Here is a 12,333-nt window from a genome sequence, read left to right on the forward strand (position 1 = left end):
TTAGCATCGGGTTTTCCAGGCGGGAGACTCAAACCTTTCTTCGGGGGACTTCGAGTGCCACCCTAGGACGACAATTCGTACTACCTTGGAGGAGAGCTGGTGGAGTTTCATAGTCACATCACTCGGCCTTTGTCTCAGCTAATGTGTTTTTTTGGAGGACGCAAAAGGGGAACATGCAGGTGTTGTTTGTGGGTTCATCTGGGCAACAATTGTCGGGGGGAGTTTGGGCATTGGAGCTACAATGGAGGATCAACCTTTTGAGAGTGTTTTGGAGCAGGCGATTGCTGCAATGGAGCAGTTCGATTTACAGTCACTTGGGCCTATGTAGAGAGCCATCACTGGGCACACGTGGGAGTTGGAGGAAGGAGTTGTAGAGGTGGAGTTGGTCGGAAGAAGTAAGGGGAACATTAGTGGGGAGCGTCTCAGCACTTGGGGTGATTTGGGGGACATTTCCAGCCAGCTATAGGCAAGTCGTACTTTCTAGCATGAGGAGGAGGATGTGGTGCTTGGAGGCCGAATTTTAGGGGCTATAAGTAGGCCAAACCCTTTCTGGGTTTTGGTTGAGGAACCATGAGCTAAAGTTGTAGCATTTTCTGAGCACGGGAAGTGGAGTTTCTAGCACATCCTTTCCAGCAGGCAACGCAGTTTTTGGGCAGTGCAGAACATTTTTGGAGCAGTAGTTGTGCAGCCATTGGGCTGCTGTTTACTCACGGTTTTATCACGCTTGTCCATTGAGATAAGCCCAGGTGCACCATTCCAACACTATTGTACTTGCTTCTAGAATAATTAATAATATGGCACATATGGTTCTTATTTGTAGTGTTTTGATGGGTGTTTTCTGATAGTTTCTCATTTTCTGATGTTGGATATGTTTATTGCTTTGTATATCACTGTTCATTCTAGTTAGGAACATTACAGTGGCATCAGAGCCCAGATCTTGGCTCAGCTGTGGTGGAATTTCCTGAGTGAGGAGGACCGACAGAATATTACGTACAAGAGGCAAAGGTACCAGAGCAAAGAAAGGGAATTGGAGATCACTCTCGACACGAAGGACCGAGGGAAGGCAATGGTAGCAGAAAGCATGGGAGAGCTCAAGAGTAAGGAGGAGATGGCCTTTGATAGTCTCTGAGTGACTTAGCGAAGGGGCAGAAGGAGATGCTATAGGAGATCAAAATGCAAAATCGGGAGAGAAGCACTCATCGAGAGTTTCTATTTGGAGAGACTTCGGGGGCCTCTCAACAATTCGACCATCCTGCACCCACTGCGCAACGTCTAACGACGAGTGGGCCAACTCGAGCCACACTACCCTCCTTTGTGCCTTTGGCACATAATGAGTTAGCAAGGGGTAGAAGATCCTTCACCTATGGAGGAGCACTTTAGGGAATGGCAATCCATGGGAGCAGACTTCAGGGAGGCACTCTCTTTCAGAGATTTCTACAAGCTCAAGCAGAATGAGAAGGGCAAGAACTATGGAGGACAGGGTACGCAAAACTATGAGTTGCAACGTACTATTGGGAGGATGTACTTCCCCACATATGATGGCACTACCAAGTGCATAACTCGGGCATGGGTAGAGAAGATGGACACTTATTTCCAACTCAATCGGATGACGAAGGTGGAAGCCATCAAGATGGCCATGCTGCACTTGGAAGGGGAAGCCCACAATTGGTGGTTTCATGGCTTGGCTACCTTGGGGCATGCCAATGTGACTTCCTATGAGGATTTCACCAGGAGGGTGGTAGAGCGATTTGATCAGAGGGCCCAACTCAGACAAAGTGGTAACCCAAAGCAGTACATATCATAGTTTCTGAGAGTCTCAGTGATGGTGCCGGACCTATCAGATGCTAGGAGGGTGTACACCTTTATAGGAGCCCTGCTCGAGCCACTTCGAGGAGTAGTAAAGTCACACAGACCCTCTACGCTATAGGAAGTCGTGACATGTGCTAGAGATTTACAGGGGGTCATTCCCAAGACACGAGCACCTTTCCCCACACGCACTCCCTACCCTCAGAAGGGAAGTGATACTAGGCCACCACCACAGAGAGCAGCCCAGGAATGTGGGCAACGGATGATGAGACCAGGAGAGACCGCAAGAGGAGGAAGCTGTGTTTTACTTTTCGAGAGCCTTGTGCACTAGGCCATTGGTGCACAGCCGACAAAGCCCACTGTATCGAGGTCTTCTCAGATAGCGATCAGGAGGACGATGTGGAGATGGAGTATGGTGTGGGAGATGGTGAGAGTCTGGTAGAGAGGGGACAACCACCACCACCTCCATAGGGGGAACATCTTTTGCTCCATGCGGGGGAGTCCTTGCTTCTTTATGTGAGGTCCCCAAATTCTTGACATTGAGGATTCGAGGTACAATACAGGGGCAGCGTGTCTCAATCTTAGTTGATAGTGGGGCTACCCACAACTTCATTGATGCCTAGTTGGTTCAAAGGAGGGGCATCATCGCGACAGAGTTTGAGGGCTTTTCAGTTCTAGTGCCGGGTAACCAGACTATGCAGTGCACTTAGTATGTTCCCGCCTTGACTGTGACCATGGGGAACTACTCAATGACAAACCATTTCTTTGTGGTAGATGTGCCAGACACCAACGTAGTGATGGGTGTCCAATGGCTATACTCCCTTGGACGAGTTACCATTATTGGAAGAAGCTGGAGATGGAGTTCACCAGGCTGGATGGCAAGATGGTGGTCCTTAGAGGCATGCATTCGTACCCACCACAGACAGTCTCAGCGCATAGGATGGGGGCAGATTTGCGGCATGGAGACATAGCGCGGGTAGTAGAGCTAAGGATCTCAGAGGCTGGGGGACAGACCCAGTCACCACCCCCAAATATACAAGCATTATTAGACAGATATTCAGTGGTATTTGGGGACATCCCACCAGGGCAGCCACCAGAAAGGGATTCAAGCACACCATCGGGTTGGAGCCGGGTGTGCAGGCAGTGATTACCTCCCCTTATAGGCACTCCAAGGCCTATAAGGACGAGATTGAGCAGGCCATCAAAGAGTTGTTGGCGTTGGGCCACATCAGGCCGAGTTCCAGTCCCTTTGCTTCTCCAGTGGTGCTAGTGAAGAAGAAGAATGGAACCTTGTGCATGTGCATCGATTACCGGGCGCTCAACAGGAAGACATTGAAGAACTGGTACCCCATACCCTGCATCGATGAGTTGATGGATGAGCTTAGAGGAGGCAAGTACTTCTCTAAGATAGATTTGCATTCGGGGTACCATCAGATCAGGGTGAGGGATCAGGACATCCCCAAGACAACCTTTCGATGCCATTATGGGCACTTTGAGTTTTTGGTCATGCCCTTTGGCTTGACCAACTCCTTGACCACCTTCCAGTCATGTATGAACCATGTGTTCTAGAGGCAGTTGAGGAGGTTTGTATTGGTGTTTTTTGATGACATACTGATATACAACAAAACTTGGGAGGAGCATCTCCAACACCTGGAGGAGGTGCTGCGTATTTTGGAAGAACAACAATTTTATGCCAAACTATCCAAATGTGAGTTTGGCCTGACTGAGATTCTCTACTTAGGGCACATTATTGGCGCAAATGGGGTGAAGGTGCATGAGGAGAAGATATGAGCTATCCTAGATTGGCCGGTACCCCGAGACGTTACAATGCTGAGGGGATTCTTGGGCTTTTGCGCCTATTATTGGAAGTTTGTCAAAGGGTTTTCGCGATTGGCAACACCCCTCATAGATTTAACCAAGAAAGGGGCTTTTGCATGGACATATGGGACACAGTCGGCTTTTGATCGCCTCAAGGAGGTGATTGGTAGTTGTCCAGTGTTGGCACTTCCGAAATTCTCTCAGCCATTCACTTTAGATTGTGATGCATCAGGAGAGGGGATTAGGGCAGTATTATCTTAGGATGGGCATCCCATTGCTTTCGAGAGCCAGAAGCTCTTACCCCATGATAAGTCATATTCTATATACGACAAAGAGATGTTGGCCATCATGCATGCCTTGGCCAACTTTCGACAGTATTTGGTGGGTAACCGATTTCGGGTGAAGACCAATCGCAATAGTGTTCGCCACTTCATGGGGCAACAGGGTCAATGGTAGACAACCGAGATGGGTCAGCAAGGTATAGGCCTATGACTTTGACATAGAGTATGTGAGGGGGAAGCACAACATAGTAGCCGATGCTCTATCCAGAAGCCCTGCAGGCCTCTCACTCATGAGCATTTGCCATGATTGGATGGCCTAGTTGTTGGTAGAGTATTCTAAAGAGAGGCAGGCCTGCGAGATCTTGGAGGGGGTACACGCAGACGAGCGCTATCGGGTGATGGATGAAGTCATATACTATAAGGGATGGATATTTTTGGTGCCCAACTCGTAGTTGAGGGAGAGAGTATTCCATGCAGCACATGAATCACCATTGTCAGGATATCAGGGGTTCAGAAAGACGTACATGGCAGTCCGGGAACGTTTCACATGGAAGGGCCTCAACGGGGATGTGTTGAGGGACGTACATGAGTGCGAGGCATGCCAGAGAAACAAAAGGGAATTGATCCATCCAATAGGACTGTTGCAGCCACTCCCCATTCCTGAGGGGAAATGGGAGAGTATCTCCATGGACTTCATCACTGGGCTCCCCTCAGTGCAAGGCAAGGATTGTATCTATCTGGTGGTTGATCGGCTGACCAAATATGCCCATTTCTTCGCTATTTTGACCCGGTATTCAGCCTCATAGGTTGCGGAGTTGTTCTTCAGAGAGGTCTTCCATTTGCATGGACTTCTGAAGAACATAGTGAGCGATAGAGATAGCCGGTTTATGGGAGGGTTTTGGTAGGAGCTCTTCAGGTTGGTGGGTACTGAGCTCACCCTGAGCACGAGCTATCACCCTCAGACAGATGGCCAGACCGAGCGGGTTAACCAGTGGTTGGAGGGGTACCTCAAGAACTACGTGACCAGGCAGCAAAGGGCCTGGATTCGATGGCTGCACTTGGGTGAATACTGCTACAACACCACCCATCACATGTCTATTGGTATGACCCCTTTCCGTGCATTGTATGGTTATGATGCATTGTCTTTTGTCAACATTTTTTTTGGAGACAGCCGGGCCCCAAAGGCCAAAGATTGGATCTTGGAGAGTCAAGACATTGTCAAGGCTCTCAAGGACTGTTTAGTGACAACACAAAATCAGTAGAAGATGTACGCTGATAGGCACCAGACTGAGAGACATTTTGAGGAGGGGGACTTGGTGTATCTTCGACTACAACCATATAGACAGTCTACCTTGAAGCAAAAAGGGGTCGAGAAGCTACAACCGCGTTTCTATGGGTTGTACAGGGTGGTCAAGAGAGTTGGAGAGGTGGCCTACGAGCTGGAGCTTCCCCAAGGGAGCAGGATTCACAACATCTTCCATGTCTCATGCCTCAAGAAGGTGTTGGGACAACATGTGACAACAATTGTAGAGTTACCCCCTCTGGATGATGAGGGACATCTGGTTTTGGAACCAGAGGCCATCCTGGAGACTCGGGAGAGGAAGCTAAGGAGCAAAACCATCAGGGAGTTTTTGGTGTGATGGAAGAATCTGCCAGATGAGGATGCCACATGGGAAGGTGAACACATTTTGGAGCATCCAGCGCTGAAGTTGCTTGAGGGAAAGCAGCATTTGGTAGGGGAGGACTGTAATTTCCCTTCCCAAATATATTTGTAATAGGTTTTAGACTCCCACAATTTTGCATAATTTTTGGTGAATGAGGAACCCATGCATTTTTGACTTAGGGACTTAGGAGAAAAGAAGCTGAATTATATCACTAGTGGAGGGTGGGGGCCACTCACATGGGGAAAAATGCACTTAGACACTTGGGAAATTTGAATTGCGTTGGAGGGGAAATCGAATGGTTAAGGAGAGGGGCCCACACGGGGAAGGAAGGCTCATGAAGTTACAAGGAGGAGGAACTCCCCAACTCAAGGCATCATTTTTCTATCGAACTCATTTGTGTTGCTCGAGCTGCTTAGCCGAGTTACCAATTGTTTAGCATCGAGTTTTCTAGGCGGGAGACTCAAACCTTTCTTCGGGGGACTTCGAGTGCCACCCTATGAAGGCAATTCGTACTACCTTGGAGGAGAGCCGGTGGAGTTTCACAGTCACATTACTCAGCTTTTGTCTCAGCTAGTGCGTGTGTTTGGAGGACGCAGAAGTGGAACACGTAGGTGTTGTTTGTGGGTTCATTCGGGTAGCAATTGCTGGGGGAGTTTGGGCATTGGAGCTACAGTGGAGGATCAGCCTTTTGGGAGACTTTTGGAGCAGGAGATTGCTGCATTGGAGTAGTTCGATTTACAGTCACCTGGGCTTGTGTAGAGAGCCATCACTGGGCACACGTGGGAGTTGGAGGGAGGAGTTGTAGAGCTGGAGTTGGTCAGAAGAAATTAAGGGAAACCTTAATGGGGAGCATCTCAGCACTTGGGGGTGATTTGGGGGACATTTCCAGGCAGCTACAGGTAGGCCGTACTTTACAGCGTGAGGAGGAGGACGTGGTGCTTGGAGGCTGAATTTTGGGGGTCAGAACAAGGCCAAACCCTTTCTGGGTTTTGGTTGAGGAACCAGAAGCTAAAGTTGCAACATTTGCTGAGTACGGGAAGTGGAGTTTCCAACACATCCTTTCTAGCAGGCAGAGTAGTTTTTGGGCAGCGCAAAACATCTTTGGAGCAGCAGTTGTGATGCCATTGGGCTGCTGTTTACTCACCTGAGTTTCCATTGAGACAAGCCTAGGTGCACCATTCCAACACCTTTGTACTTGCTTCCAGAAGAATTAATAATATGGCTTAGATGGTTCTTATTTGCAGTGTTTTTATGGGTGTTTGATGATAGTTTCTCATTTTCTGGTGTTGGATTTGTTCATTGCTTTGTATATCACTGTTCATCCTAGTTAGGAACATTACATAATGCTAAGGATCAACTCTCAATGCGGCCTTAATCCTCAGTGCTAATCTTCTTTCAATGAGTCCTTATTCGTGTGCTATATACCTAGGAATCTTGCCCTCCATTTATAAGTCTTCTCCATGATAATATAACCCCAGGTCCTGTTCTCATGTGAAATATAATACCATATATGCACAAAATTGTCCCTTAATGAATGCGTCCTGTTGATGCCTAAAGTGTACACCTAAGGCGCAACGCTTAGAGTAGGGGCTGTCACTTTGATCCTTACTCACTCCGTTTAGACTCTCTCCTAGCTAAGTCAAGGGGGGTAGTCCTTAAAGGTGATATTGAGGGGAAAACTTGTTGGAACAAGTCCTAGGAGACTAAGGGCAAGATCACTACCTTTCTAAGCAACTTGAATTGAGATTAATTAGCAAGTGTGCTTATTAAACCAGCAAAGTATGTCTTAACAAGATGAGGCAATAACAAGATTAGCAGATATATACCAGTGCCTTATAAACGATGCTCAACACAGATTGTATCACTTGAAAAATATGAAAAGCTTCAAGTTACTAGATAAGCAGTGTTGCAAGAAGAATGCTAGTTCAACAGATCAAGATAACCAAAAATATGAATTGTAGACAAATTTGAGAGCAATTGCAAGAGAAAAATTTATGGTTCCAAATAATTATGACATTCAAAGTACAATAAGCTTGCAATTATAAAGTAAGCCTAGAATTCTAGTTATAATGATCAAATGCAAGATGAGATGCATAATCAAATCTAATGTGAGATGCAGGATCCTGGTTATTTTTAGTTAAATGCTGAAATCTAGATGAGATCCTTCTCCTTAGTTGTTTTGAAGTGAGTCTTAAACAAGGTTGTAGAAATAAGTCCTAGGGAAGGAGGCTAAGGCCTCATTAACGATACCTACACAGGAGTTCTAATGACCTAAGTGCCTCCATTCCTACAAGGGATTGCCCACAAGAGAATTGTAAGGTCACTTGTTTTAACCCTTGAGTAAGGGTCAACCTTCTCAAATTGAATAGTGGAGAAGGTGTTCCTAACTTTTTATACAACCAAGCTTATGCTTGGAGGTCAATTTTAAGATGCAAGACTAAGTCTAATATGCAAATGCTAGTGCAATGCTAACACAATGCTTCAATGAGGTACAATTATAACAATATGCTTCAAAGAAATAAAATACCAATCCACTTATGATTAAAAATACTTTAAGTACAAAGTGAGATTAGTTTATGACAATGAAGCAAATAGAGGTCACTCAATGAAACAAAGTGTTAGATAAATAACACAAGTGCCTTAATGGAAATTGCTCTTAATGTGAAATGAATTATTAATTAGGTTTATAATGTCACTTCACTTAAGATATGTCTTTAAGAATCTCAATAGAGAAAATATAAATTAGATAAGCACAAGTAGTTATTTTTAAAAGATACAAGAAACTTCAATAGTTAGAACTTAGATTTATTAGCCAAATGGAAATTATTCAATGATAATCAAAGCTATTTAGACCAAAAGAGTGACAATTAAATGAAGTGCTTTAGTTAATGCAAATTAGAAACAATGATGCAAGTTAGTGAAGCTACTCTAACTAATGAAAAACAATGAAAAGGTAAGTGCAAAGCAAGAGAGGCTCCTCCAAGAGAGGAGATAAGGATACAACCAAGGGGTGGGACCCCAAGCTCCCTCTAAAAATTTATTTTTTAATTAAAGTTAGTAGTTACAAAATAACCCCCTTACACAAATGAGAGGGTATTAAAACTTTGAGGGGGACTTACAAATGAAATTTTAAATATCCCCTCTTCAAAATAGCAATGGGGGATAAAATTAAAATTTTTTACATGAAAAATTCTGTCTTAAAGGAAATCAATTTTTCCTAAAAAATAGTTTCGCATCTCCTTAAAACTAAAATGAGGAAGAATTTATAATGGTTTTATAAACTTTATGATGTGTGAAATTTTTCCCCAAAAAAGGAAATCGATCTTCTCCAAAAGAAATATGCTCGAAAAGTTAACGTCTAAACACAAGGAGGCAATAAATAAGAAAGACGAATTTCACTTGCAGCTAAGGAAAAAATGGCTTAGAGATTTTTGCTCACGGATTTGCTAGCATTCAAGAGAACAAGCCCAAAATGGAAAGCGACTTAGATTTTTCAGGACAACTTTCTTTCTCAAGTTAGACTTTGAAATTCATTTGCAATATGATTTGAAAAACCCTAGCCGCTTGATAAAGGCATAGTGATAAGTCTCGAAGGGTTCACAACTAAGAGTAAATATGGCTAAGAAAATTGTCAAAGTTAAATCAAAGCTTGATGCAACAGATCTTCTTCACAATCGATGCTGAATTCCTCCAAAAATTGATTAAATTTACCTTTAAAATTCATAAATTTTGCACTAGGGTTTTGAGGGAGACTTTATAGGCATCACTACTATGGAGAAAATAGCTTTAAAAACCCTCACGGTCCTGTTGACCACTGGAATGGCACCTGAAGATTTTTTGAAGACTCCATGCCCAAGGATGTATCAGAGGCTTCATGTACCATCAAAGTTCACTATATCATTATAGTTTTTAAACTCTACTTCTTCTTTTCATCTTTTTCTGTTGTACTCAAATTCCACAAGCCCTGCAGTGACGATGTAAAAGTGATATTAGTATGATGAGTTGAGTCATGTAACAGGCCTAGGTAACTTGGGACTTTGTCATCAAGTGAATTTACTCTGGGAGGTTTTTTTCACTTGGTTAATTATTAGGGCTTTACGAGGATTTAATAATTTATTGAGTTTTTTTCCTCTAAGCATAACCCCAAAGCCGGAGTGCGGCTTGATGGCGAGGCCTTGGGTGAGTCCTAGTGTCTAGAGTCATTGTATATTACCATACTAGATCACTCATAAAATTTCATGGCATTTGATTAGGTTTAGGGGTCATTTTAAAATTTTTAAAATTTCCCGCAGGGCAAAAATTTGAATAAAATTTGAACGTATGATGTAATAAGTGATGTCTAGAGAAGTTGTATGGGGTATGTGTGCTCAAAATTACACCTTTAACCCTCAAGTTTCTAGTATGACACACTTTCCTAAGTTTTGTGGAAAACATGGCAATAAATTAGCCCAACAATTAAATAAATTGGAGAAAATAAATATCCATACATGTTAAATGATGTGGAGATAAGGTGGAAAATTATCAAGGAGTTAAAGAGTGATGTGGACTCCACCATGGACCAAGAATCAGGAGAAACATGTGACAAAAAGGGAAATCAAATTTCTTGGAGAAGGACCATGAGTTCCCAAAGACAAATTGCATAAATTGTGGAAGATAGCTTGAGTTCCAAGTTAAGTTGAGTATTTGGTGGAGATTTGATTGAGTTTGCTTGAGATGAAGTGGCGAGTGGTCTCCTACCACTCCACTTCACACAACCACATGTACCTCTCTCACTTCAACGAGTTCTCCTCAAGGATTGTGTGGGCCTCTCTAGAGGAAATTGAATGGCCATTTGGGAAATTCGAATTTGCATGTAGAAACATTGGGATTGCCACCCATTTGTCTTGGGATTGTCACCATTTGCCTTGGGATTGACTCCCAAACTTCTATATAATAGAGCCATGGGCTCTCACTAGGTAATCATTGTTAATAGCTATTGTGCTTGCAGAAACATTGTTGCCTTGTACACTTTTTCAGAAATTGCAATAAAAGACTTTGGGGGTCTCATTCATGAGTTGTTGTTCCTTTGGAGTATGATGATTGGTTGACTATTGGTATAATTTCTTTTGCTCATGCTTTGATCTATGTTATTTCCATATGCTCTTGTAGATTTGTTAATGTAAAGCTATCTTGCATTGACAATTGATTTAGAAGTATGCTCTAGGTGTAGAAATCTCTAGTTATTTTCCAATAAATTTCTAGAGTTTTCTTATCATTGCTTATTTGCTAGATCTATATGGGACTAATGTTTGATTGAAGTGTTGTAGAGGAAAAATCTTATTGGGATCAAATATCAAGCGTGAGGGGAAGTCTTTGGAGAGACCAACCCACTCTTGACACATTCTCTAAGGAGCTCTCATTGGTTCTTTGAGCTTCCAGACGGGAAGTTTGTGGAGAGACTAACCCATTCTTGACACATTCTCTAAGGATCTCTCATTGGTTCTTTGAGCTTGCATATTTTTATCTTATAAAGTGGTTTTTTGTAGGGGTTTTCTTGGACATAGCTTGTATACAAGCAAAATATTTCTAAATTTAAATCTCTTTAAAAAATTGTGCTTTCAATTATTTTATTTAGCTATTTAAGAGCATTTTCCAAACTAGGCAAGTGATGGGTTCACTCCCATCACTTGATTTGGTTTTGTACACTATTTTGTATCATACTTGTTCATTTTACATACTCTCTCTCTACACTAATTGTGTCTTGGTTTTGCAATCCATAGTTGGAGCTTTGACAACAAGTGCCTTAAGCATTAAGGATTAATTCTAAAGAGGTCGTGGACACTAGAAGGAGCTGCAAAGAAGGCTAGGCTATGGGCCCTTTTGGAGCTTGTAATTTTCTGATTTTAGAAGAACTTCATTGCCCTTTGAGGTTACCATAGTTTGAAGGGATATTCTAGTTTTTTCTAGCTCTCATCTTGTACAAATCTCCTTCATCTTTTGGGCAACCCTCTAAGAAGCTTTTACATCATTGTAACAAGTTAATAAAAGACTTAATTTTCTTGTGGGAGCTTGGGTTTTACCCAAGGCATCCTTTCTCCTTATTTAGAAGGAGGATTTTGTGTGGGTGGATTAACTTTGCGTTTCAATCTTTCCATTTGCATATTTTAAAATTAACACAACCTTACTATCACATTTTGCTTTTCTAAGTTAGATTTTGCTACAAGTTTTCATTTGATGCTTTGTATTCTATTTTTGCTTTAAAAGTACAAGTTGACATTTTAGAGCAACTCATTTCTTACATGCAAGTATCTCAATTTGTGTAGCAAGTTTAATTTAGTTGTTTAACATTTGCTCTCTTTACAATTTGCCTCACTATAGGCTCATTTGTGGTTTTGCTCATTTATTTTCAAAGCACACTTTACAAGCAAGCATTCACTCTTAGTTTCATCTCATTTTCAATTGCTATAAGTTTATTGTTTATTGGCATTTACTTGGAGCAATTTACAATTTCATTTTGCTATAAGTTTATTGTTTATTGGCATTTACTTGGAGCAATTTACAATTTCATTTACTTATGAAGCTTATGTTTATATGTCTTGTACAATTTTGAGAGAAATTTTTCAAGTTATATCATTGTGAGCATATTTCCATTTTCTTGAGGCATTTCCTTTTTGCAAAGCACTAATAAACTTACTTGCATTTCATTTAGGCATTTTAGCATAGTTTGCATTTCTAACTTAATTAACCTCCAAGCATAAGCTTGGTTGATAGACATCATAGGGCAA

At 42.5% G+C, this 12,333-nt stretch overlaps 1 protein-coding gene across 6 annotated transcripts in view; it reads left to right on the forward strand.

Moving 5' to 3' along the window:
* The window catches only part of LOC149252752 (C18orf8), a 354,515-nt gene that overhangs the window by 72,173 nt on the left and 270,009 nt on the right, over window positions 1–12,333 (forward strand). The window lies entirely within an intron of this gene.

Source organism: Pinus tabuliformis, chromosome 7 (genome assembly GCF_031772625.1).
Source record: "Pinus tabuliformis cultivar Carrire ecotype Pingquan chromosome 7, CPIR1, whole genome shotgun sequence".
In the NCBI taxonomy this organism is placed as follows: Eukaryota; Viridiplantae; Streptophyta; class Pinopsida; order Pinales; family Pinaceae; genus Pinus; species Pinus tabuliformis.